This window comes from Mustela erminea, chromosome 6 (genome assembly GCF_009829155.1).
Source record: "Mustela erminea isolate mMusErm1 chromosome 6, mMusErm1.Pri, whole genome shotgun sequence".
NCBI classification, from domain to species: Eukaryota; Metazoa; Chordata; class Mammalia; order Carnivora; family Mustelidae; genus Mustela; species Mustela erminea.
Genome location: NC_045619.1, coordinates 105,076,400 through 105,100,321, shown reverse-complemented (window position 1 = coordinate 105,100,321; position 23,922 = coordinate 105,076,400). Strand labels below are relative to the sequence as shown.

The following is a 23,922-nucleotide window of genomic DNA, read 5'->3' as shown; positions in this document are numbered from 1 at the left end:
TGTTCTCCAAAGCAGCTCTGCCATCTTGCCCCCCAGCGAACAGTGTGTGAGGGTTCTAGTTCCTCCACAGCCTTGAAGGTACTCTTCATTTTATTTTAAGTTTTTGGCTACTTGGCTCTGCCTACTTGTGATCTCTCTCTGTCAAATAAATAAATAAAATCTTAAAAAAAAAAAATACCCCTATTTTAAGTTTTTTTTTTTTTTAAAGATTTTATTTATTTATTTGACAGAGAGAAATTACAAGTACACTGAGAGGCAGGCAGAGAGAGAGAGAGAGAAGGAAGCAGGCTCCCTGCTGAGCAGAGAGCCCAATGTGGGACTCGATCCCAGGACCCTGAGATCATGACCTGAGCCGAAGGCAGTGGCTTAACCCACTGAGCCACCCAGGCGCCCACCCCTATTTTAAGTTTTTGGCTGACTTGTCTACTGCTCGTCTTTCTGATTGGCCACTTGGTTCTGTGGTGGCCACACCTGTGGTTGTGAGGTGGTGGGCTGAATCGGACACTTGGATACGCTTTATTCTTTCTTTGGTAAGAGCAGTGTGCACGCTTCTTGGAGCACATTTGGGCAGCAAAGCCTGATGCCCGTTAACAATGTGCTCACTGCATTTGGCCACGGCCTGCTGACTCCAACAGGTCTCCAAAGACCAAGGCAGCTGCCGGAGTGAGCAGTGCGGTAGATCAGGCAGGACACAGGCCCTGGGGCTCAGAACGTGGAGCATAGCTCGCCTGTGCTGCTGCCCAGATGCTTGACCTTGGGCAGGTGCTTAGTCTCTGCAGGCCTCAGTTCTGTCCTTTTCAAGAGGGGTCCATGCCTGCATTCAGCTCTCATTCAACAGATCTTTTCTGGGTACCTCCTGTGTGGCAGGCCTAGCACATTCCTCTGCAAGCTTATGGTGAAGATGAAACAAGGTGATGTGTGAAGTGCTGAGCATGCATGAGAATAGGACAAAACCAGCTGACAGAGCCTGCCCTTCCTGCTGTCACCCCACTCCTCACTGTGTGCAACCGTCTTAAGGGAATGACAGCTTCTCAGAGGAGGACAGGTCTCTCCTGCTCACGTGTGGCTTGCACTGGGTTCCAGCCCAGTCACTAGATTCTGCTTGGAAGATTCCAGTGATGAGCACTGCCCCTGATGGCTGGGCAGCCCTGGTTTTCGGATCTGCCTCTCTGGAGCTGGCCTTTGGCCTTGTCTCCGCCAGCCAAGACCAAGAGAGTGAGCCTGCTCCCCCCGTCTGCATGACAACGCGGGAGTATTTGACAACAGCTTCCCCTCCATCTCTTCTCCAGTTCCACCAGCTGTCTCCCAGATAGCTTCATCTGAGACCCCGCTGCCCTGGTGGCCGCCTTTGGATATCCTCCAGCTTGTTTGTTGTTTCCTGGACTCAGCCGGAGCCTTCCCCGTTGGAGATAAACACAGACCGAGTGCCTGAATGAGTTGTAAGCCTCGGAGGGTGACCAATCTTACCTTTACCAGCAGGACGCTTTTATGGAGGAAAGTACTCAAGAAGGAAAGATAACTTCATTCAAGATTATGGAAAAAATAAAATTCCAGCGAAAGCCTCTCTGACCCTCTGTGGCTCTCCCAGCTCAGTCTGGGAAGGCAGTGCAGACCGCCCTCCTCATCGGGCCCCTCCTGGGCATCGCAGGGGCCAGCTGCTCTGCTGAAAGGGTTTGTGATCGAAGGTCTGAGGGTTCCCCACTGTCACCCCCTGTCCTGGGGGGCAGAGCTGTTGAAACATTTCTTGGGCTCAGTTTTATAAGCTGCTGGAGGGAGATGGTGACAAGCAGCCCGTTAATAAAGGCACTTGAGCAAAAGCAACACGAGGAAGGGAGAGGACGCAGAGCTCCATCATTTGTCTGTCTGATTTTCATGTCCTAGGGCCTCTCTCTTCTTCTGGTGGGAGAAATCCAAATATGTTTAGCAATTCCTCTGCTGCTGCCCATGGGGGTCAAAGCCTTGTAGCCTTTGTAATCAGGAATAGTCCAGAAACCCACAACAGGCCCAGCTCTGCCCCGAGGCAGGCACAGTGACGAAACACACATTTTGGGCCTTTCCCACTTCCTTAGCCTGAGTTTTCAAAAGCCCGTGCCTAATTTTTTTTTCTGTGCTCCAGGCTGATTTACATAACTTTATTCTTCTGTGGTTAGTTACTCATTCAGAAATTCCCCTGTCCATCTGTTCTGGGATTCTGAGTCAGTGGTAACAGACCATCATGGTAAATTCTGGCCTCTGCCTTCCTACCTCCTCTCTGCCCGGAGGTGGAGGCAGAAGGCAGAGGCCAAGGACCGGGACACCTGTGCGGAGTCTGTCCAGCAGAACGGAGTCCGGTTCCTCCAGCTGAAGGAGCACCTTGGGAGGCAGTTGCTACAGGTACTGGAACCTCAGGGCCTGAGTGCTTGCCTCCAGGCTGTTCGCTCAGGGCTTGGGAGGTGAGGGGCGACCCAGAGTGAGAGGCAGCATAGGGCATGGCTAAGGCCCATCTCTGGTTCAGGTCCCAGCCCTGCCGCTTTCCTCTGTGGCCCTGGGCAAGTTCTTCAAGCCCTTTCTCACCTGTGAAGTGGAGATCCTAAAAGACCTGTTTCACAGGGTTATTGTGACAGTATATGAAGTGAGTTGAAGCATCTGGAACCCGCTTGGCACACAGAAGCCCCGGGCAGCTGTTAGCAGTGGTGAGGAGGAGGGCGAGGAGGATTTCTATTCTTCCTATTGGGCTACCTCATCCCTCGTTTTTTCTTAATGGAACAAAGATACCCAGTGTGTATTTATTGACAAGTATGGGAAAACTCTGGTGTGAGCTCAACCCCATGGTATTCCCCTTCAGATTCCTTAGCGCTCCCTCCCTCCTGCTCCTGACCAGTGTCCTCACCACTCCCAGTCTCCGAGTGAGAACCAGCCTTTGGCTGATCGCCCAGTAGCAGCAGACGATTTCATGTCCCTGCCTCAGTCTCCTCATCTGTAGCCTGTGGAAAAGCATTTACCTCTCCCTCTTCTTCCTCCCAGTGCCCTCCAGAGATGGAAAGAGGCGCCAGGCACCATCTGTTAAGCATGACAGACAGGTCCCAAAGACAGAACTTTGATGGATGGTATGGGAGAGCTGGAGGGCCCAGGACCCAGGGGACCATCATCCTGCCCTCAGGAACCCTGGGCCATGGTCTGGAAGGGGTGGGCATGTTGCTGAGTTCTCTTCTTGGGATATCGAGAGCACATCTGTGCCCCTTGGCTTACCCCACCGCAGAAAAGGTAGGTCAGATGTTGTTTGGAGAGTCCGTCACAAATGAATGTTCTCCTAGCTCATTCTCTGACCCCTGCCTGGACAAGTGCCTATGCTTTTGCGCTCGGGATACTCACGAAGGGGCGAAGGGCAGTTTAACACCAGAGAGAAAGCCTCAGGGACATGAATAACTATCCATCATTGCTTTCCCGTTATGCCTCAGGTGCTGCTTCCCAAGATGAGGAAAATGAGGCTCAGAGGGGCCCATGAGCTGTCCCCTGAGGTCATGCGGTGGAATATGCCAGAGAAGGATTTCTACTCCTTTCAGGGAGGATTCTAAAGTGTGTGTTCCTTCCAGGAGGGGAAACCTGATTCTGAGCCCCACAAGGCCCTGTTGGAGCCCACAGACCTTTTCTTCTGACTTTGCTGGAGAATTGTGATGAAGCCCTTTATCTCAGCCACATTGAAGTTCGTGTGTCCTTTCTGCTACTGGTCCTAGCCTTTCCCCCTCCTCCTTTCCCCTTCCCTGTTGCCCACCCCAGCTCCATGGAGTGTTTAACTTGAGGACCTCCCCGTTGGTGGCTGGCGACACATCCCACCTGCCTCTGCTATCTCCCGAGATTTGAGGCATCAGCAGGTGAGAGACACGTGTGCTGGAAGATGTGCGTGACCTCGGGCTTTTGTGACCAGTGTGGAGAGGGACATGGGGAGGTGAGATGTGGTGGCAGTGTTTGCTGCGCTCTCGAGGTGTTCTCAGCTGAGAGCATGGAACCCTTGTGGTGGGGGGTGGGGAAAGCAGCTGGGTCCTGTCATCACAGGTCTGGCAGCTGGGGCCCCCGGAGTCTGTCTGTCGGCCTCAACCGGCTGTGTGACCTTGGGCCCATCGTTCCCCATTCTGGGCCTTGCTGTAACATGAGGGGTTTGTTTTCCTCCAAGTTCTACAACCTGAGATGTCTCCATGGGGGAATACAGAGCCCAAGCTCCCTCTCTCCTCCTTTCCCGGTTGCCTCTTAGAGGTTGAGGCTTGCTTTTCAGCTGGTGTTAATTGCAAAGCTTTAACGTGTGCTGTGGCAGGGGCCAAGAGAAATTCCAGGGCCATAACTCCCTGGGACATCCAGGGTGAAAAGTGTTCCGGTAAGGGCAGGTTCAAACAGGATACCCTTGGGGCCCGGGGACGGGATACAACCTTGGCAGGCTCCTTCACCTCAGGGAACACAGCTCCGTGGCTTTGGAAGCTGGCTGGTTAAACCTGGCAGGACCTGCTTTCCAGCTGCCTCATCAGTGCCCTTGTGTGGCAGAAGCCTAGCCGGCCAGCGGGGGTCCAGCGCCCCCTCAGCCTGGAACTCCTTGTCCCACCAGCGGCTTCTCCTTCCTTTCCAGCCCACTCTTCCACCCGCTCTGCCATCCAGTCACCGTCTCTCCTCCAGCTCCACCAGCCCCGTGGCCCCAAGTGCACTTCCCAGCCTGCCGGCCTGCCTTCTTTGGTTCAGGCCTCCCATCCCCTCTTCATCCTCTCTGTTTATGGAGGTCACCCCCATCCTTTCAGACCAGGCTGGGATAGGTCAGAGACCGAGCCTGGTGCAGGGCCCAGCCCAAGGAATGCAGGTTTGAAGGGGGGTGGGGGGAGGAGGAGCCTTAGTGCTGACCTTGGTCACACCTCACAGCAAGTAAGCCTTGTCACCTGCTTGGCGTGAGGCTGAGTTCTGTGAGTGTAGCAAAGATGGGCACAGCTCACTGGCCTTGGTGAGAGCAGCCCTCATGAGGGGCCGTTGTGGAACCGTCTGGGATAAACTGAGTCTGTAAGTGGGAGGGGCTGGTCGTGCCTGTGCAACTTAGGTGACAGTCCCAGGACCTGGGTCCGGCTCCCCTTTTGCCCCGGGCTCCTTTGCAGACCTTGGGTCTGCTACAGCCCCCTCTCCGATGTTTCCTCTTAGTAGAATGAGAAGGTCGGGGTGGGCCTTCCTTGAGGCCCTTCCGGCTCTGCCGAATTAGCAGTGGCTGGCTGTCAAGGGCTTCCTGTGTGTCCCACAGTAGGAAGCACAACGGGTCGAGCCCCATCCAGTTCTCCCGACACCAGACAGTTGTCTTCACCCTCATCTTGCAGGTGAGGACCCTAAGGTTGAGAGCCAACAGTTCTGCGGCCCCAAGTCAGATCCAGGCCACAGGTGGATTTTGTTTGGACCGCCCCCTTTGGGGTTTTTGTTTGTTTATTTGAATTTAAACATGGAAACGATTTAACAAAAATAGAGATTTGGGGCTTTTTTAGAAATGACGGGTCTGGTTACACCGAGTCTGCACTGCTTGGTGGCAGCATTTGGCTGGGTCGGTCTGAGTCTCAGCCACTGCCTGCAGGTGGGCCTGGGCTCTCCTGAGCCCTCCAAGGCGACCCAACGTGGGAGCATGCCTGTAAGCTCAGCCAGTGTCATTAATTAGCCTTTTCTCCCTGCCTCTGGTTAAGGATGTGATAGAACTCAGACTGTGTAGGTCACACAGCTGCTCTATTCAAGGCAGCAGTCAGACTCGGCTCTCTCTGGCTTTAAACCATGAACCATCAGCTGCTTTTCTGCGTTATTTCTGAGTCCCAGCAGGGATGTTTGGGTCCTCTGCTGGAGCGCGAGAGACCGTAGTCAAATCTCTAGATAAGGAAGTTGACAAGAGTTCCTCTTTCCAGAGAGGTTCGAGTCTCTAGCCTCGCCTGAGGACACTGTCCTGGGAGGTGGCGTTCGCTACCTCGCGTTTGAGTCCGGAGTAGAGTTGTCCGACAGTGTGTCTCTTCCAGTTGATTCCGTATAACCGTATAACCGTGTGTTGTCTGTTTCCTGTTTGCTTGCACCTTGGTTTCTGTTTACTGACAGGGTGAGCCCAGGAGAGCCCACCTCCCTGTCCCTAGGAGCGTTGCCAAAATGCCTCACAGAGAACGTGTGTTTTGGCTATGGCAAATGGAGGGAGGAAATAGAGAGGTCTGTTCAGACCGTGGATGCCTTGGGGTTGGTCCGGGGTCTCCAAGGGATAGGCAGGCAGGATGCTGGGCCTCCCGAGCAGGGCGGGGGCTCTGAGGGGAGCCCTGGTGGAGGTTGGAGTTTCCTGCCCTTGGTGTTGGTCTGTCCAGCTGTTTCCTCCTGATAGAGCATTTGGACAATGCCACGGTGACTCAACTCCCAGCATCACCAGTGAACAATAGCAGATCTGTCCAGGGTCAGCCAGGGAGTGGCGGCTTACACCCGTCAACCTGCTTCCAGCCTCCCCGAACCGTTTCCCTACTTGCTGTTGGTGGCCCACAGCCCTTTCTGGTTGGGTTAATTTCAGGCTGTTGCTTTTTGGTTTCCCTATAGCGTGTCCTCACTCCTTCTGTGTGCACAGCTAATCAGAGCTTCGGTGGCTCCGTGCTGACCAGCTGCCTGCCTGCCATCCAAGGCAAGTGTTGCCAGACCTCCCTTACCCTTGGTTTGAGGTTCAGTGGGTTTGGCACAATCCCTCAAGGTTCTGAATCTCTACCCAGGCATCCAGGACCTGGACGAGTGTCCGATGGGAAAGACAGCTGTGTGATTCTGTAATCTCCTCCAGTGGGTAGAGGATTAAGCAATTTTTTGGTGGGTTTGTTTTCATGGATTATGATTTTTTTCTAACAAAAGTGATTGTTTACTGAGTGTTTCTGAGTTCCTGTCACACAAGCACTTTGCATAATTTATCTAACTTAGTCCTTCCGTAGCTCTCCAAGGGATGTAGCATTACCTCCATTTTACAGATGAGGCATCTGAGGCACTGAGATCCAAAGTCCTGTGACATGTGACTTCCTCAGGGGGAGCACGGAGGGTGTGGAAGAGGATAGAAATCAGTTTGAGGACCCTGGATGGGAGACGAGTGGTTTGAAAGAAGCGGCACAGAGAGAATGCAACAATGAGTGGGGCCAAGGCCCAGCGTTCTTGGAGTTTATAGGAAGGCGAGGGAAACTGGTGTATTATTGCTTACCTCTGATGCAAGACACGTGACCGGAGCTAACAGTGGCTGCCACAGTGATTTGGAACCACATTCTCATCCAGTGTTTGAGCACCTGAATAAAGAGACCCTTCAAAACTGAAGTGTGGGGGCGCCTGGGTGGCTCAGTGGGTTAAGCTGCTGCCTTCGGCTCAGGTCATGATCTCAGGGTCCTGGGATCGAGTCCCGCATCGGGCTCTCTGCTCAGCAGGGAGCCTGCTTCCCTTCCTCTCTCTGCCTGCCTTTCCATCTACTTGTGATTTCTCTCTGTCAAATAAATAAATAAAATCTTAAAAAACAAACAAACAAACAAAAAACTGAAGTGTGATCAAAACTGGTCCACGTAGAAAATACCGAGATGTGGTGCCATTTATGTCTAGAGTTGCAAAAGTGCAACACTGCTCAGAATTAGTTTCAGTAGATATTGGAAGTTTATGTCCAATGTTCATTCTGACTCAGTAATTCTGTTTTTTGGAATTTGTATGAAAGAAGTTATCATATACACATGTATATATATGGGTATATATGTACACACATGTGAATAAGTTATCTTCATTGTAGCATTATTTGTAATAGATAGTTAGAATTGGAAACATTCCAAACGTGCAACAATAGATCGGTTATATAAATTTTGACACATTCATCTGATGCCTTGCTGTACAACCTTTAAAAAAAAGCCATGTCTTCAGAGATTATATATGACTTAAGATAATGCTTATGAGAAAGTGTCAAGCAAATAGTGTAGGATTTAAAACCATATAGGCTGTAAATTCTAATTTTTAAAAAACACAAAGAAAAAAGACTAGAGGAAATATACCCCAAAATGCTAATGATGGTACTGATTATTAGTGAGTTTTGTTTTCTTTTTTATGTTCTTTTATAGCTTCTAAAATTAAAAAAAAAAAAGATTTATTTATTTATTTTAGACAGAGAGAGTGAATAAAAGGGAGGGGCAGAGGGAGAGGGAGGATCTCGAGCAGACAGACTCTGAGTGTGGGGCCCGATATGGGGCTTTATCTCCCCACTTTGAGATCATGACCTGAGCTGAAATCAAGAGTTGGCTGCTTAACTAACTGACTGAGCCACCCAGGCATCCCTAAATTTTTTTTTACAATACTGTAATAGCAACAAGAACAAAAATGTCTCAGGGCGTTTGTTGCATGAGCGTACGCCACCGTGCCCTGCAAAGGGAGTTTCCAGCACTTTCCAGAGCGTGACCTTCAGTGTGTTTGGGGAGGTGGATCCTCTGCTTTCGAGTTCCCTCTTTCTTCTCCATCACTGTCTCCCCTCTCCAGTTCATTCCCTTAGTGGGCCATCGATTTATAACCGAAGGATGATTTTTTAGAAATATGCCTTGTGTTGTATTGGTTCTGTTTCCCGAATACTGTGACAAGAGAGACATTTTATACTTCTCTCCAAAAGAAAACCCTAATTTAAGTTTCTTTCCACTCATGCGATCCCGATTGATTTTCTCTTTGTAGTTCAGATGGCCTTTGTCAGATAGAAGAATTTTCTGCTCCTGCCTTCAACGGCCTTGGAAAGCCCAATTTCAAATGATAGGTCGTTGCCATGGCCTGTTAAGTCACACCAGTCCTGCCTGCTTTCAGCACGGAGGAATGGGAGCGAGGGAAGCTTTGCCATCTCAACTGTTCTGTGGCTGATGAGAAGTTTGAAGCTGACCCCCGGGTGAGCCCAGAGAACACTTGTGATGTGAACTCAGCAATAGCCTTTTTGTTTGTGTTCTGTGGCTGTTGATCAGGACTTAGCACGTTACCTGGCATTGAAGGCTCCCACAATTGTTGTTTGGATAAATTCTGGCCTTTGTGGCAATATTCACTCCCACCGGTGAGACTTCCTTCAAGCTTAGGGGAAACTGGTGTCCTGTCATGGTTAAGAAGACAGGTTTAGGATCAGAGAGATGTAATCGTGGCTCACTAGCCCAGTGATTGGGAGCCCTGCCCCCAACTTGGAGCCTCACTTCCCTCCTCTGTCACGTGGGCATAATGCTGAAACCCCAGAGGGCTGTTACAGGAATTAAATGAGATCCTGTTTATAAAATGCTTAGTAAGGGATCAAGGAATATACAGCTAATATTAAATAAATGATACCGTTGTTTTTGGAGGACAGATTCCCCCTATCCGGGTCCTTGTTCTTGCCATGGTTGGAAGGTGGCTTCAGTGGTTCGTTCTCATGGGGACCCAGAGCTCTGACCACTTCCTTCACCCCCAGCTTCTACCTTCAGGACACCCCGCCACTCCTTCTGGATCTGCACACACAAAAAGGCTGATTCCACCAGCTTTCCTGGCTACTCGCACTCCGTGGGGAATAAACTTTCAAAACACGGAAGGCCCGTTCTCAGGTCATCTTCAAGGAGGCCTTTAACGCAAAAGACTGAATTTCCACATCCCCGAGAGATAATGTTCCTGGCCCCGTAAGGACTCAGCTTGCCTGCACCCCACAACCAGGCGGCTCTGGGTTTCCCACTGGTTAGGGCAAAGACAAAAAAAGTTTAAGGTACAGCAAGCCATCACTGTCACCACAGGCCTATTTCTGTTGTTTGGAAAATTTTTTGATTGTGATGAGGTATTGACCGCTTTAAACATTTTTAAGTCGTACAGTTCAGTAGTGTGTTAGGGTTCTCTGGGGGAAACAGAGCCAAGGGGAGAAGCATAGACACACGTGTCTTTTATCCTATGATGGCCTACAATATGTGACGTGCGCGGAGCTTGATCAGGAGGGATTGGCTGGGACCGTAATGGAGGCCGAGAAGTGCCACTGTCTGCTGTCTGCAAGCCAGCGGCTCAGGTGGTGTAATTCCGTCTGAGTCCACAGGTCAGAGAACTAGGGGAGCCAGTAGTGCGCGTGCTAGTCCAAGGATGGCAGATGAGAAGTCCCAGCTGAGGCAGTGAGGCAGGGAAAAGGGGGTAAATCCCTCCATCTTCCACCTTTTGTTCTATTCAGGCCCTCAGCAGACTGTTTGGCCTTCACCTGCACCAGGGAGGGGGGCACTCTACTGACTGTACCAATTCAGATGCTGATCATCTGAGACACCTCCGAGACACACCAGAAGTTAGGTTTCATCTGGGTGTCTGGGCCAGTCTGGGTGGCGCATGAAGTTGACCTTCACAAGTGGCGTCAAGGACATTCACGTTACCGTGTGGCCGTCACCGTCACCACGGCCTGTTTCCTGAGCATTGTCATTCTCCCGAACTGCAGCTGTGTACCCCTGAAACCCCAACTCCCCACTCTCCCCTCCCCCCGACCCTGGAAACCCTTGCTCTGCTTTCTGTCTATGATTTTGAGGCCTTGAGGTTGCTCATGTAAGTGGGGTCACCCAGCGTTGGTCCTTGTGTGACCAGCGCGGTCCCCTCCTCCTGCGTCCTCCTGGGTCAGCAGTGCTGTAGTCTGTGTCTGAACTTCATCCCCTTTTTTAGGCCGAATAATACATTCCATTGTGTGGATTGGCCCCATCTGTATTTATCCACTGCTCTCTGATGGACATTTGGGTTTTTTCTACATTTTGGCTCTTGTGCCCATCATATTTTAAAGTTAAATCCCCCCCTCTTCCCTTGGAGTCCTCCCACTGGTTCCCCAGGACATGCCTCTGTGTCCTGAAAGTGATGACTGCACACCTTGGTAGTAATACGTGTGTTCATAGGCTCTTTCCCTATGCACTAGCTCCATTTATCCATTTCCCTCATCAGGCTGTAAATGCTCCGAGGCTGGGAATTGTGTTTAATAATTCTTTTTACTAGCTCCTGAGAGTCTGTTTTAGGAAGCGCTAAAGGATCTTGGTTAAGAGTGTGGGTTCTGAGGTCAGACCACAGGGGTGTGTACCCTAATTCTACCACTTCTAACTTGTCATTGCACAAGTCCCTTCCCTACACTCACTTTTTCTTTAGAAATGGCGATGATGGTGATTACCACCTTGAGGCGCTGTCGCAGAAGTGAAATGAGACCGTCCAGGTAGAGGGTTTGGCACAGTGTCCCAGACATTAGACGCCCTTAAAAGTTAGCTGAAGAACAAATGAGGAGCTCAACATCCTTTTCTGGATTAGTTGCTTTTATCCTGTTTCTTCTCAAGGTGGCTGGGTGGAGAGTAAGGTGGCTTCCACGGTGGGTTGGGATCCCTGGGTCAGACCCGGGCAGAGTTAGACCCCGCTCACCGCCAGTCGCTCACATTTCCTCCCAGTGCCCTCTGCCCCCTTCAGGTGGTGTGTGCCCGGGGCCCCGGGTCTCCTTCCATGCCTCGCCTGTAGCCTCTTTTCTGAAGGGGCCGTTGAGGAGTGGGACAGACCAGGCAGCGAAGGGAGGCCTTGGGCCCCATATGGGCAATGGCTTTCTCGGGATGGTGCTGTTGGGATGGCCAACGGGTAACATCCCAGATGCTTTACTTCGCCGGCCACTGCAGAGTCAGCCGTGTGCCCGTGGCCGGTCCAGCCCGGCCAGCTCGGGAAACTTGAACCTCTCTCGTGGGAGAGCCCGTGCCCCAGCAGGGTCGGGCTGAGCCTTTGGCAGCTGCTCCAAGTGGCCTGTGGTTTCTCCTCCACACTGATTGAGCTGGTTAAAACAGAAGTGTCTCTTTTTTTTCTTCACTTTACAAAAGTTTCCCAAATATTCACTAGATCTTTGCACAGTGTATTCTTAGCATTAGCTTCTAGATTTGGCTTCCTGGACAGAAATGGTGGGGGGTGGGAGTTTCTGCTTGGGGCTGATTTTCTGCTCCGGGTAGACGTCTGCCTACAGGCGGAAGGCAGGAGCTGGGTGGGTGAAATCCAAAGGCCATCACCCTCAAGTCAGGTGACAGGTCTTCTCGAGGCTGGTGCTTGGGATTGGCTGTGGCCTCGCCAGAGTGCCTTCCTGCTTACGGCACCTCGAGCAAGTTCTTTGCCCCTTTTACCGTCAGCCTCCTTATCAGTGAGATGAGGCTAATAATAGTGTCTTCCCTGCAGAGATGTGAGGATACAGTGAGATAATCTATAGAAAATGCTTAGTATAGTGTCTGGCACACGTGGGGTTGCTCTAAAAGTGGACGTTACTTCTATTTTTATTGGCGAACTTTATTTTTGTTTTTCCCAGCCTCCCGGCTCTCTACACCTTTTTTCTTTTTGTGGGAACTCTGATTCCTCTAGGATCTCGGCGTCCTTGAATGGCTCCCTTCTTTCCTCTGGCACCGCCCACTCGGCAGGGGTGGGGGGAATGCTCTCATCCTGTAGCCACAGCAGATTTCAAGGGGGAAACATCAAGGTCGTGACAGTTGTCCTTGCTGAGTGGTGCCTTTGCTGTTTCTCACCTCCTCACCTCCATCAGGGCGTTCTCTACCTGCTAAGATCGTGTCCTCTCCCTTTGTAATTTTCTCAACTCTTGGGGGAAAAGAGAGGAACTGAAGGTTTATGGAATGCCTTTATGGGCTGGGAGCTGCTAGACACATTCATTATCTCATTGTCCCAATGGCCCTTGGAGCCTGCTGTTAATGTTATTCCTGTGTTTATGGTGGAAGAAACTGAGGCACAACAAGGCTGGGCAAAGAGCCAGAGGTCACACGCAAGCAGGTGACAGTGGGGCTTGATGGAACCTGGACTTGGGCAGCGGCAGCCATGATCTTTTCACCACGGGTGCTGGGTGGCCTGGTTGCGCCCAGCACTGGGGACTAGCTCCCTTGCGACTCTGGGCCCCTTGCCTACCTTCTTGGAGCCTCAGTTTGTTCACCTGAAAATGGGCATAAGTGTAGCATCTAATGCTGATAAAGCCATCGCACAGTGCCTGACACTGGGCGAAGGTACCATCACGTGTGCTTTTCTGTCAAAATTTGACTTCTGGTAGGTTCCTGATTCTGGGAACTCACAGAATGAGTCCTGTCCTCTGACCTCTCCTGGACAGGCCCCAAGTATTTGCTCTCATGCATCGTGTCCCTCCCAAAGCTCTCTCTGTTGTTTTTTAAAAAATTATTTATTTATTTGATAGATAGAGATTATAAGTAGTCAGAGAGGCAGGTAGTGAGAGGAGGAAGCAGGCTCCCTGCCAAGCAGGGCGCCTGATGCAGGGCTCGATCTCAGGACCCTGAGATCATGACCTGAGCCGAAGGCAGAGGCTTTAACCCACTGAGCCCTGCTCTCTCCATTTTTAAAAAACGTTTCTTTATTGTGGCAAAGCACATATAACATAAAGTTACTGTTTTAACCATTTTCAAGTGGATAGTTCATTGATGTTAAGTACATGCACTGTGTTGAGAACCAGTCCGTCACCACCATCCAGTTCCACAACGTTTTCCTCACCGCAGATGCAAATCCTGCACCCCTGAGACCTCATCCCCCGGTCTCCCCTCCCCCCAGCCCTTGGCAGCCTCTGATCTGATTTCTGTCTGTGGATTTGCCTATTCTGGACATTTTGTGTGAATCAACTCATAGCACGTGCCTTTCGTGTCTGGCTTGTTTCGGTACTTGGCACAGAATTGTTGGGGTTCACCCATGTTGCGGTACCTATCAGAACTTCATTCCTTTTTATGGCCTAAATAGTAGTCCTTGGTGTGGATGCAGCATGTTTTGTTGATCATCTGTGGCTGGACATTTGGGTTGTTCTTGCCTTTTGACTGCTGTGAGTAGACCTGCTGGGAACAGTCAGGTTTCTGTGTAGACACCTGTGTTTGGTTCTTTGGGGTGTCTACCTGGGAGCATGACTGCTGGATCATATGTTAATTCTGGTTTAATGTTTTGAGGCTCTGCCAAGCTGCATTCCCCAGTGACGACCCCATTTCACATTCCCACCAGTGATGTAGGAAGGTTCCAGTTCCTCCACATCCATGCCAACCCTTGTTTCCATTAAAAAAAATTTTTTAAAAGTCGTGACCATCCTAGGGGGCGTGCAGTGCTCCCTCCTTGTGGCTTTGATTTGCATATCCCTGACGGCCCATGGCACAGAGCATTCTCCTTCCCTTCTAACATTCCCGCTTTCCTTTTGCTCTAATTCTCAGGTCTTCCACCATCCGGCTGATGCTTTTCACAGTGTGGCCCCATGTGTCTAGATCCTGTTTAAAATGCTCAGATCCCAGGGCATCCCTCGCCTCTGGCCAAGCTGGGAGCAGGGCGATGCAGGAGACTCCCACTTTGCGAGTTCCAGATCTGCTCCTTTCTCCTCTCCGCGCGTCATCCCTTCCTCCAGCTCATGGAGCTTCTAGAGTCTGGGTCTTTCAGCCCAGGTGCACACCCTTGTTTCAGTCTGTCCTTCCCAGTCCTGGTCCACTGACTCTTACTCTCGACCGGAGTCAGGGTGAAAACAGATCCCTTCCTGCAGGCTGGCCTGGAAGTCCCTTGTCTCACCTAAGTGCGGTCATTAATCCTCTGGGTTGTTACTGCCTTCAGCCTGAACATCCCCCATCGCGTCCGTGGGATTATTCGGAGAGTCTTGTAAGAGCCTGTTCCCCCAACCCCAGTGACCTCGTTCCCTCTGAGTGTGACTTGAAGGCACTGTTTTGCTTCTCTTGGGTGGGTTTATGGTTTCAGGCCTATTTCTGACCAAGGAATCAAAGACTGCCCCTCAGGGAAGGAATTTCAGGCATGAATGAGCAGATGGAGGAGGTATTTTGGGGGGCAGAGAGTTTGTCTCCGACCTCCAGAAACCACTCCACCATCTGCCTGTGCACAAGGGACCCCACCCATCCTGGAAAAAGCCGTGGGCTTGTTTCCTACTCCAGGGCCCTGTGCCGTGGGACCTGCTTTGCCCCACCGGCTCTCACCTTACAGGCAGTGGCTGTGGGTCTGCCATCTCGCTGCAGAAAGTGTTTAAAACCACGACTCATTTACTATATGAAAATGCACTGCAAAAAGATGAGGTAGCATAAAATAATAGCATAAAATGGGAGAGACCTTTCCCACAGCTGTCCCTCTACCTTAGTCCTTTCCCGGGGGGTGGGAGTAGGGGGTGGGATCAGGTAAAACTGGCTATGGATTCTGGTTCCTTCCAGGCCTTTTATTCCAGTGCATTCTTCTTCTTCTTCTTCTTCTTTTTTTCTCTTTCTGTTATCCAAGGGCAGTTAGGAAGAAACAATGGTAGCAGACTGAGTGTAGCAAACAGAATGAGTTCAGCTACACCCCAGGGTGACGCTTCTTCAAAGCTGGGCAGTCGGCAGGGGCCGGCCCTCAGGGGCTCTGACTGACTCTGGTGTGCGCACGTGGGGAAGGGGCTGCTGGGAAGGACGACGCTGAGTTGGGGGTAGAGGAATCTCAGGACTCAGCAGGGACACGTGGAGGCGACAGAGGGCAGGAGAGGAAGGGCCATTTAGGGGCTCCACTCTCACCGGTTGGCTCTGTCCCTTTGGGTGACTCAGTTTCCGCAATTACAAACCTCATCAGCTCCTGGGGTTGCTGGGAGCAGGGGGAGGGGGTGGGGGGATACATGAGACTGCCTGCGGAGAGTGTCATGTAAGGATTAGGCCCTCCATCAGGGGCGTGTGTCGGGCACAGGGCGAGTGCTTGCCTGCCTGCCGCTTTGCCCGTGTCCGCTCTGCACGGACATTTTTTCTTCCACACTGGCCTTTCTCCTTGTGGCTGAAGCAGAGCTAAGCCAGCCACGTTACTAAAAATATTGATTCTCCCCACAAGCACACGGGTGTTCAGTTACAGTATGAATGAATGGGTGATGGGTCCAGGCTCTCCCCCTCTCCAGATGAGAGGGTTGTGGGCACAGTTATACAATTAGCTGTGGATAGTCATTGACACATTAGTATGAATTAGTGTCATAGACCTTTGAAAGAGACCCAGATAATGAGCCTTCATTCTATAAATGGGGACATTTTAAGGCTTTACGGAGGAAGAAGCTTGCTGGCAGTCAGTAAGGGGGCAACTGAGGCTGGAACCAGGTCTCCTGATTCTGGCTGGGGCTCTGCTGATCCAAGGGGATCACCTAATATCTGGGAGGGCCTGCTCACCTCTGCTTGGGATTGCTGCTTCCAGGTGGAAGGCTGCCTGAGGCAGGAGGCTCACAGGCCAGCAGGTGGAGGGGCCTTTTGAGGGAGAGAGGTTAGCTCTGGGGGACAGTGTCTTGGGGTTTGGCCTGGCAGGTTTAGGGTCCCGTACCTTCCATGATAGGAAGTGGGAAGTGTTTGGGGTGCTGAGATTCAGCCTGGCTTGGCCTGTGGAGCCAGGCTGGCAGCTCTGAGGGTGTGATGGCTAGCTGAGGCCCCAGGGGCTGGGGCTGGTGGGACATGCACTCCGATGATCACAGCCCAGTGTGAGAGTATGAGAAGGGATGATGTGACTCGGAAGGGGCAGCAGTGTTTGCAAGGCGAAGAGGGACTGGCAGGTCAGGGGCTGGTGGTGAGGCTGTGTGGAGCCTGCGGGAGCAGAGGGGACGCCATATGGGAAGCTTTCTGTGGTCAGAGTCAGCATCTTATTTACTGACTGTTTCTCAGTGCTGATGCGGTTCCTTGCCCTAGAGTCAGAGCACTGTTTTTAAATTGCATTAAAAAAAAATTTCAAGTTTTTCTTTTACTCACCTGGAAGACCAGCATTTTTATTTCTTATGTAGATGAATGAGCCAGGCTCCTCCTTCCTCAATTACTGGAGGATGACCAATAGGCTTTTTTGGGTGCTTTAAATATTTTCTTCTTTTCTTTTTTTAAAAACAATTTTATTTATATATTTGAGAGAGAGAGCATGAGCTGGGGAGGGGCAGAGGGAGAAGCCACTCCCCACTGAACAGGGAGCCTGACTCAGGGCTCAATCCTGGGACTCCTGAGACATCCAGGACCCTGGGATCATGACCAGGCCCAAGGGTCTGAGCCACCCAGGCACCCCTTGGCACATTTTTCTTCTGCCCTCTTCTTTCTGCTGGGTTCTACATCATGGAGCTGGTCACTCCCGGTTCAGGTGTGCAGGGCTGACTACTGGTTGCCCCTTGCAGGTGGCCTTCTGGCTCCTTGCCTGCTCTTATTCGCATTGGCCACTAGATGGCAGCAGAAAACGTACCAATTTCTCCTTCATGTTGATTTATTTAGGTCAAGCCCTTTGCTCTAGGTGGGTCAGCCATCGCTTCTTGGATGGCACAGGGACTCCCAAATGCCATGTCTCACTGGTTCCAGGATGGGTACGAGGAAAGACTGAGACAAAGCTGTGGCAGCCTGATGTCTGACTGTCCCACAACATTCTTTTATTTATTTATTTATTTGTTTATTTATTTATTTATATTTATTTGACAGAGAGAGATCACAAGTAGGCAGAGAGGCAGGCAGAAAGAGAGGGGGGGAAGCAGGCTCCCCACTGAGCAAAGATCCTGATGTAGGGCTCGATCCCCGGACCCTGAGATCATGACCTGAGCTGAAGGCAGAGGCTTTAACCCACTGAGCCATTGAGGAGCCTTTTCCGACAACATTCTTGAGAGTGGCCATCTCAGCTCAAGTAGTCCCAAAGTCGGAAGGCTGGCTTTTCAGGAGTCCTCCCTCAGTTCGGCTGAATTTTTTGAAAAGTTCCCACTACTGGGGAAGAGCTCCTTTGTCCCAGGCTGGGTCTTTGCGCCGTAAAGGGGCCAGCAGCTGAGACCCAGGGTCAGAGAAGTCCTCTTGCTCCTTGCTCAGTCCCCAGCTTGGAAGCCTGTGCACATACTGATGGGCAGAGAGGTGTTGATGGAGGGACAACAGCGGGACACCAAGGATGTGGGCCGCACTCACGGTGATATGTAGCAGTGGCCGACGTTTGCAAAGCTGGTGTCCAGCTGTTGTCCTGCTGACACTCTGCATATTACGTGACTGCTTGTGTTCCAGGCCATGTGGCTCTTCCTCCTCTCCCACGGTGGTCTCACTTGGTCTTCCCAAAGGTCTTACCCTGTGTGGGGCACCGGGGTATCCCCTTTTCACAGACAAGAAGACCGGGGCATGTAGAAAGGAAGTCGGTGTCCAACACATCAAGGACAGGCTGCGACCATGCTCAATTGCCTCCCTGTTTGTAGTGAAGAAGGTGTGTGTGCTGGGGTTGGTGGGAGTCAGAGACGCACTCCCTCGCTCTCAGGACCAGGATGACCATCAGAAGGCCTAGCCCAGTGCTTGACAGTCACGGCCAGCACCTCTGGAAGAGGAAAGTGTGTGCAAGTGCCCCGTGGGAAGCCAGAGAGCCTAGGCTGTGAGTGAGAGACTGGGTGTCCCACCATCACACACCCCGAGTGGGAGGCAGGATGGAGGGCAGGTTGGCCTGGGAGCCGGCCCCGACTCATACCTCTTGCTGTGGGACTGCCTGGTGGCCATAGCTGTTAGAAATTTCCATGGCCATTGTACTATGGAGGCATGGGTCATTGTGCTGGAGGTGTGTGTTCTTGTGCTGGGAATCCAGCTAGCCTTTCGAGGTTCCAGCACTGCTCTGGGCTCCGCTGCAGCAAGGGGGCTTTTGTTCAGAACAGCCCCCTTTTCAGCTGGGCTTTCTCAGGTATAGCAAGTTCCAAACTTGGTGCAGCAACAGTGGGCACAGCTTCTTTGTGCCTCTCTGTCTTTTCCCCTCTCTAAGATGAATCTTCCTGAGGTCCTAGTCCTCTGCACCCAGCCCCACTCTCTCTGGGCCCAAAGCCATGTCAATGTTATCAGAACCACAGCAGTTGAGTGACAGGACTCGGTGGGAAATTGGGACGCTGGCCATGCCTACCTTTCTCTGCCTGGCCGCCCTAGGTCCTCCATTCCCCCCTCACTGGAAGACCTGAGGGTCTGCCTCTAGAGTCGGAGTCATTGTTCTGACTCCCTGCTCTCCCAGAGTCCTGCCTCCTCCTTCCCACCTCCCACCTGGCTTCACGTCCAACAGGTTCTGCCGGTAGACACAGCCCCCATGATGCCTCTGACATGCCTGCTCTGGGCACCCCACATCTGTGCCAGCCTAGATGCGGGCCCCAAGGAAACATTACCCCCTGGGTTGCCTGTTCAAAGGCTTTTGCTTTTCAGCCAGACACCCGCCAAGGCCTGTGTCTCCAGCTCCAACATCCTGCTTGGCGTGTCCTATCCCCCGCAGCCCCCCCAGCTCCAGCTGCAGTCTCCCTGTTGTGCTCCTGGCCGTAGGCTTGCTGGGGGCGGGGGGCTCCTCTCCCCTTGGCCTCTCCTCTCTATATTACGTCAGCTTCCAGCCAAATACCCCTGGGATCTGGTAAGGGAGGACTTTTTATTAATTTTTTTTCCAGGGGAAATAATTCCACCTCTTGTCACATGGATTTCTGCATTCAGCTATTTAGGGAGCTTGACTTCCTCCCCACATCCTATCCCAGCCCCCCTGATGCTCAAAGACGGGGCAGCTTTGTTTCCTTACACTGGGGCGGCTGCTGGTTCTGGGGCTCAGAGGAAGGTAGGGTCGGGAGTGGGGAGAGCACAGAGCTGAGAGTCAGGCGTCAGCGGCCTGGCTTCCCCTCGCTGCTGTGTGACCTGGGGCTTGGCCCTTCCCTCTCTGGGCCTCAGGTTCTTCCCCTTCCTGCACTTAGGACCACGTCTGTCATCTACAATGGTGAGGTGGCTCCGAGGTTCCCACTTTGGAATGGAGAGCTGCCTTCATCTTGGTGGTGGCCCCACCGTCCTGCGCATCCTGCCCCCACCCTGGCCTGGCCCCTGGGCCAGGGGTGGGGTTTGGCAGGTCTGGCCGTGGGCTGGGACACGCGATCCCTGTGTGAGGAGGGGCTGTGTGAAGCACAGGGCTGGGGTGAACCAAGGAGAGGGAGCTTTGTCTCCTTGCTGCTTGTCGTTCACCATCTCCAGGGGTTGTGGCTGTTAGAGGAAGGAGCGCGTCCAGGGTGAGCAGGACAGAGGGCAGAGGCCCCGGAGTCTGCCTGTGCCACGCTCCTGTAGACCTTTCCCGGGGACCTCTGTTCTGGACTTGCCCCTCCTCGCTGGTGTCTTCTTTGGCTTTCCTCCGCGTGCCTCCTTGCCTCTGCTTCCCTCCCCCTGTCCCCGGCACCATGCTCTCCTCTGGCTGCTGACCCCAGGATTCCCCATCCGCACCATCCCCTCCATCCCCGTGGGCCATGCCTTTGGGAAGGCAGCAGCCCTGGGCCTCGGCCCCACCCCCTCTGTGCAGGCGAGCCTGAGGCCCGGCTCCTCCCCAGGGCCCACACCTGGCCCGAATGCTCAGTTTTCTAGGCTGTAAATTGCCTCCCGCTGCCCCTTGGCATCTTCTCAGGTTTCAGCTTCACGAGCCTTTTTCTTTTGGGGGATTCGGGGCAGGCCGGCCGGCGTCACGCTCGCTCCCTCCCTGCTCTGTGCCTGCCGCAGGGAGAAACCTTTGGCAGGGCTGTCCGTGATCTTCTGTCCAAGTCTTGGGTGAGCTGTGGTTTTTAGCAGGTGGCTGAGCAGGAACCAGTTTTAATTAGATTTTCCCCTTTTCTGTTCACACCTTCCCCCCTCCCCTCTTCCTGCCAGAGGCCAGCCTGCCCGTGTGTCTCCTCACCGTGCAGCCTGAGGGGCTTTCTCCCTGGGGCCTGGCTTTTGTAGCAGGCCCCTCGGGGACAAGCTGCCCAGCCCCACACCCTCCTCGGCATATCCCTTGACAGAGTTTGGAGCCTTGGGGTCCGTAGACACAACCTTCCTCAGGAGTCCCTTCAAGCCTCTGGCCCTCAGATGGATTTTCTCCTGCCAGTGCCACTGCAGTGCAGCAGGTGACCCACCAGGGGCTCAGATGCTCGTGCCCACATGAGCCCACCCAGAAGCACGGGGACCGTAGGTGCAGTGAGTCCCTTCGGGCATGCCTTCGCTGCCCTCTGTGTGGAATTTGCTCTCTACCATCTTTGCTCTTGGTTATCCACACCTGGGAGGGCCTGTTGTTTGGGCCCTGAAAGGGAGTCTCAGGGCCGCCACCAGGACCGTCTCAGAGGGAAGAATCATCGAGACAAGTGCTATTTAAGTGTGCTCCGTGGACTGTGGGGACCAGACAGGTTCCAAAATGGAAAGTAAGCATTTAGCAGTGTTTCTAGTGATGGACATGGCCGTGGCATTCTGACTTAGTTTGGAGTTTACTGGGGGGAAGCTCATGGGAAGTCTTGGAGGCCATACCGGGCTCCTGGGACAGGACAAAGGGAAGAATGGGTTCTTGTGTGACCAGTGGAAGTTTGAGGGTGTGCAGGGAGAGAGGCTAAAGAGAAACTTGGGGCTTTTTCAGGACATTAGAAGGAAATTTGGATGTGGATTGGCTAAGGGCCACAGGAGTTCAGGCTTTATTGGGGAAGGCCAAAGGGAAGCACTGGGGCTTTGTGGAGAAGGCCATGGGAAATGTTGGGGTTCACAGTAGAGGCCAAAGGAGAGGTTGGGACTCTATGCAGGAGGCCAGAGGGGAGCCAGGAGATTGAGGCGGTGAGGACCATGGGGCTTTGGGGTTCTCGCCAGAGGGGCAGTTTGGGTGTTGTTTTATGCCAGGGGATCTAAGCTTCCCTCGCAGGGCTCCCCTCTGGCAGCCCTCAAGTATGCTGTGTAGTGACAAAGTCAAACAAAATCTCTCCCCGTGTTCACTGTGAGCTTGCTGCCCGATGCCAGAACCTTCTCTCTCCCCGGCTCCTCCAGCTCTGTCAGCATAAGAGCAGCCGTGCCCATGCTGTGGCAGCACACGGGGGTGTCGTCACTCACAGGGGGAGGCTCCGGCCCTTCGCAGTCGGCCTCCAAATGGCTTTTCCAGCCCACTCCCCTCGTCCCCCATCATGGCTGTGACGGATGTCCCGCCTGCCTCCGGAGCATGCTGTGATGGGTCTGGCGTCCGTGCCAGCTTTCCTCTTCCTCCTGCCCCTGACTCTGCTCCTTAGAGCCTCACATGTCTTTTAGAGTCTAGCGAGAGCTCTGCTTCTTTGAGGAAGCCCCGCGTGATACTCTGTCCTCTCATTTGCCCTTGGCTTCCCCTCTGGGTGGTGATGACCCTCCTGTCTTGAGCTGACTTTTCGGTCTGCTCTCATCTCCCCAGCTAGGCTGGAAAGACCCTGAAAGCAGGCTCTGTGTGGTGTCTTAGTTGCTTGGGAGACACAGGTACAGGGGTCTAGAGGCATTTTTCTGAGTCAAGGTGCCTGTCCTTACTTAGCAGTCCCCTCTCCTGCATGGGCAGTGACCTATGGCTTGGACAGAAGGACCCTACTCCATGCTGCTTGGCAGTGGACTCTCGACAGTCAGCCTCTTGGGAAACCCACTGGTGCCTCTGTTTTCCACCATGCCCACACCCACTCTGTCCACCTGGCCTTGCTCTGGCCCTTCCTCACGTGGCCAGCAGGTGACCAGCAAGACTGGGTGACAGACACGATGCGAAGTGCTTAACATGGATCAGTGCTTGTGGGAAGCCTGTGTGACAGGTACATCTCAGGAACGGGGAACTGCCTGATGTCACACACGCTTCAGGGGCTGAGAGCTGGTGGCCACTCCGCCCCACTGCTCCAGGATCGACCCTGCTCGGCCAAGATACCCTTCAGGGGAGCCTGGTGGCTGACACTCTCTCTCTCTCGGGCTGGCCTTTAGTTAATCATGGGGCACCCCACCTACCTGCCTATGCCCCCTCCCCTCTTGGCAGCTAAGTTTCCCCTTCTTCTCTGACTGGGGGTCCCTGTGGTGCGGGCCGTGACTGTTCCCAGGAGGGACCCGGCTGGAGGAGGAGGGCTGCAGGGTGAAAGGTGATATGTATAAATGTGAGGCGGTGATTATTTAGTGGACAGGGACAGCTGCCTGCGGTAAAGAATGTAATCTAGTAATCCTTTTGTGAAAATCGGATCCTAGGCTCAGCACGCTGCCCGAAACAGCAAAGGGCCATTCTCCCTGTGCCCCCCAGACTCTTCCACACTTCCTGGCATTCCTGCATTCCTGCACTCATGTGCCCTGTGGCACGGATGCGTGTGGCACACGCATGCACACACGCCCTGGGTTCTTGCTAACATCCTTCATAACTGCAGCATGACCATCAAAATCAAGAAAGTTACACCGCTATAACGTTGTTAAGTAAACTACAGACCCTTCCGTCTTGCCCACTAACGTCCTTTTTCTGCTCCAGGAGCCCACGCTGCATTGAGCTTCACGCCTCCTTGGTCCCCTCGGGTCTGCGACCGCTCCTGAGCGTTTCTTTGACTCTCGTGGCCTGGACGCTACTGGAGAGCGCTGATACCGGGATTGGGTTTGCCGCGGGTTCCCTCGTGGGAGGGAACCCTTAGAGGGAGGTGATGCATTTTTGGCAAGAACATGGCAGATGAGATGCTTTGTCCTCAGTGCATTGTGTCAAGGGGTGTGTGTGTCAGACTCTTTCTGACCCACAGCGTTCTTGCTGCTCACATGGAGAAGGTGGCCCTGACCGTGTGTCTGCTCCCTGAAGTCACTGGTTTTCTTCTGGTGGTTCCTAACTGTCTCGTGCATCTCAAAGATAACTTTGAGACTCTACAGATACCCCGTTTTTCCTTAAAACTTGACTCACTAATTTGTGCACCCATCAGTGGTTCTTGCTGGTGGTAGTTCTTATGGCCATGTTTGCCTGATGGCCCTTTCTCTTTTCCTCATTTCCCCTGCTTATTTTTTTTTATCTTTAATTTTTTAAGATTTCATTAATTTATGGATTTGAGAGAGAGAGGGAGAGAGAGAGAAAGCGTGTGAGTGAGCGTGCGTGTGAGGGGAGGGGCAGAGGAAGAGGGAAAGGGAGAGAGTCCCAAGCCGGTCCGTGTGGAGGCCAAGCCCGATGTGGGGTGGGTCTCATGATCCTGAGACCATGGCCGGAGTCCAAACGGGGAGTCGGACGCTCAGCAGCCTGAGCCACCCCGGCGCTCCTCCTCTGTGT

At 52.8% G+C, this 23,922-nt stretch overlaps 1 protein-coding gene across 4 annotated transcripts in view; it reads left to right on the top strand.

Moving 5' to 3' along the window:
- The window catches only part of TSPAN9 (tetraspanin 9), a 192,931-nt gene that overhangs the window by 34,872 nt on the left and 134,137 nt on the right, over window positions 1–23,922 (top strand). The window contains exon 1 of one of the 4 annotated variants that reach the window (XM_032349101.1): window positions 1,317–3,851. The exons of the other annotated variants lie outside the window; for them this stretch is intronic. The gene's annotated coding sequence lies outside the window, so the exon portion shown is untranslated. Of the gene's footprint in view, window positions 1–1,316; window positions 3,852–23,922 lie in introns of those variants that run through there. 4 annotated transcript variants of the gene reach the window in all.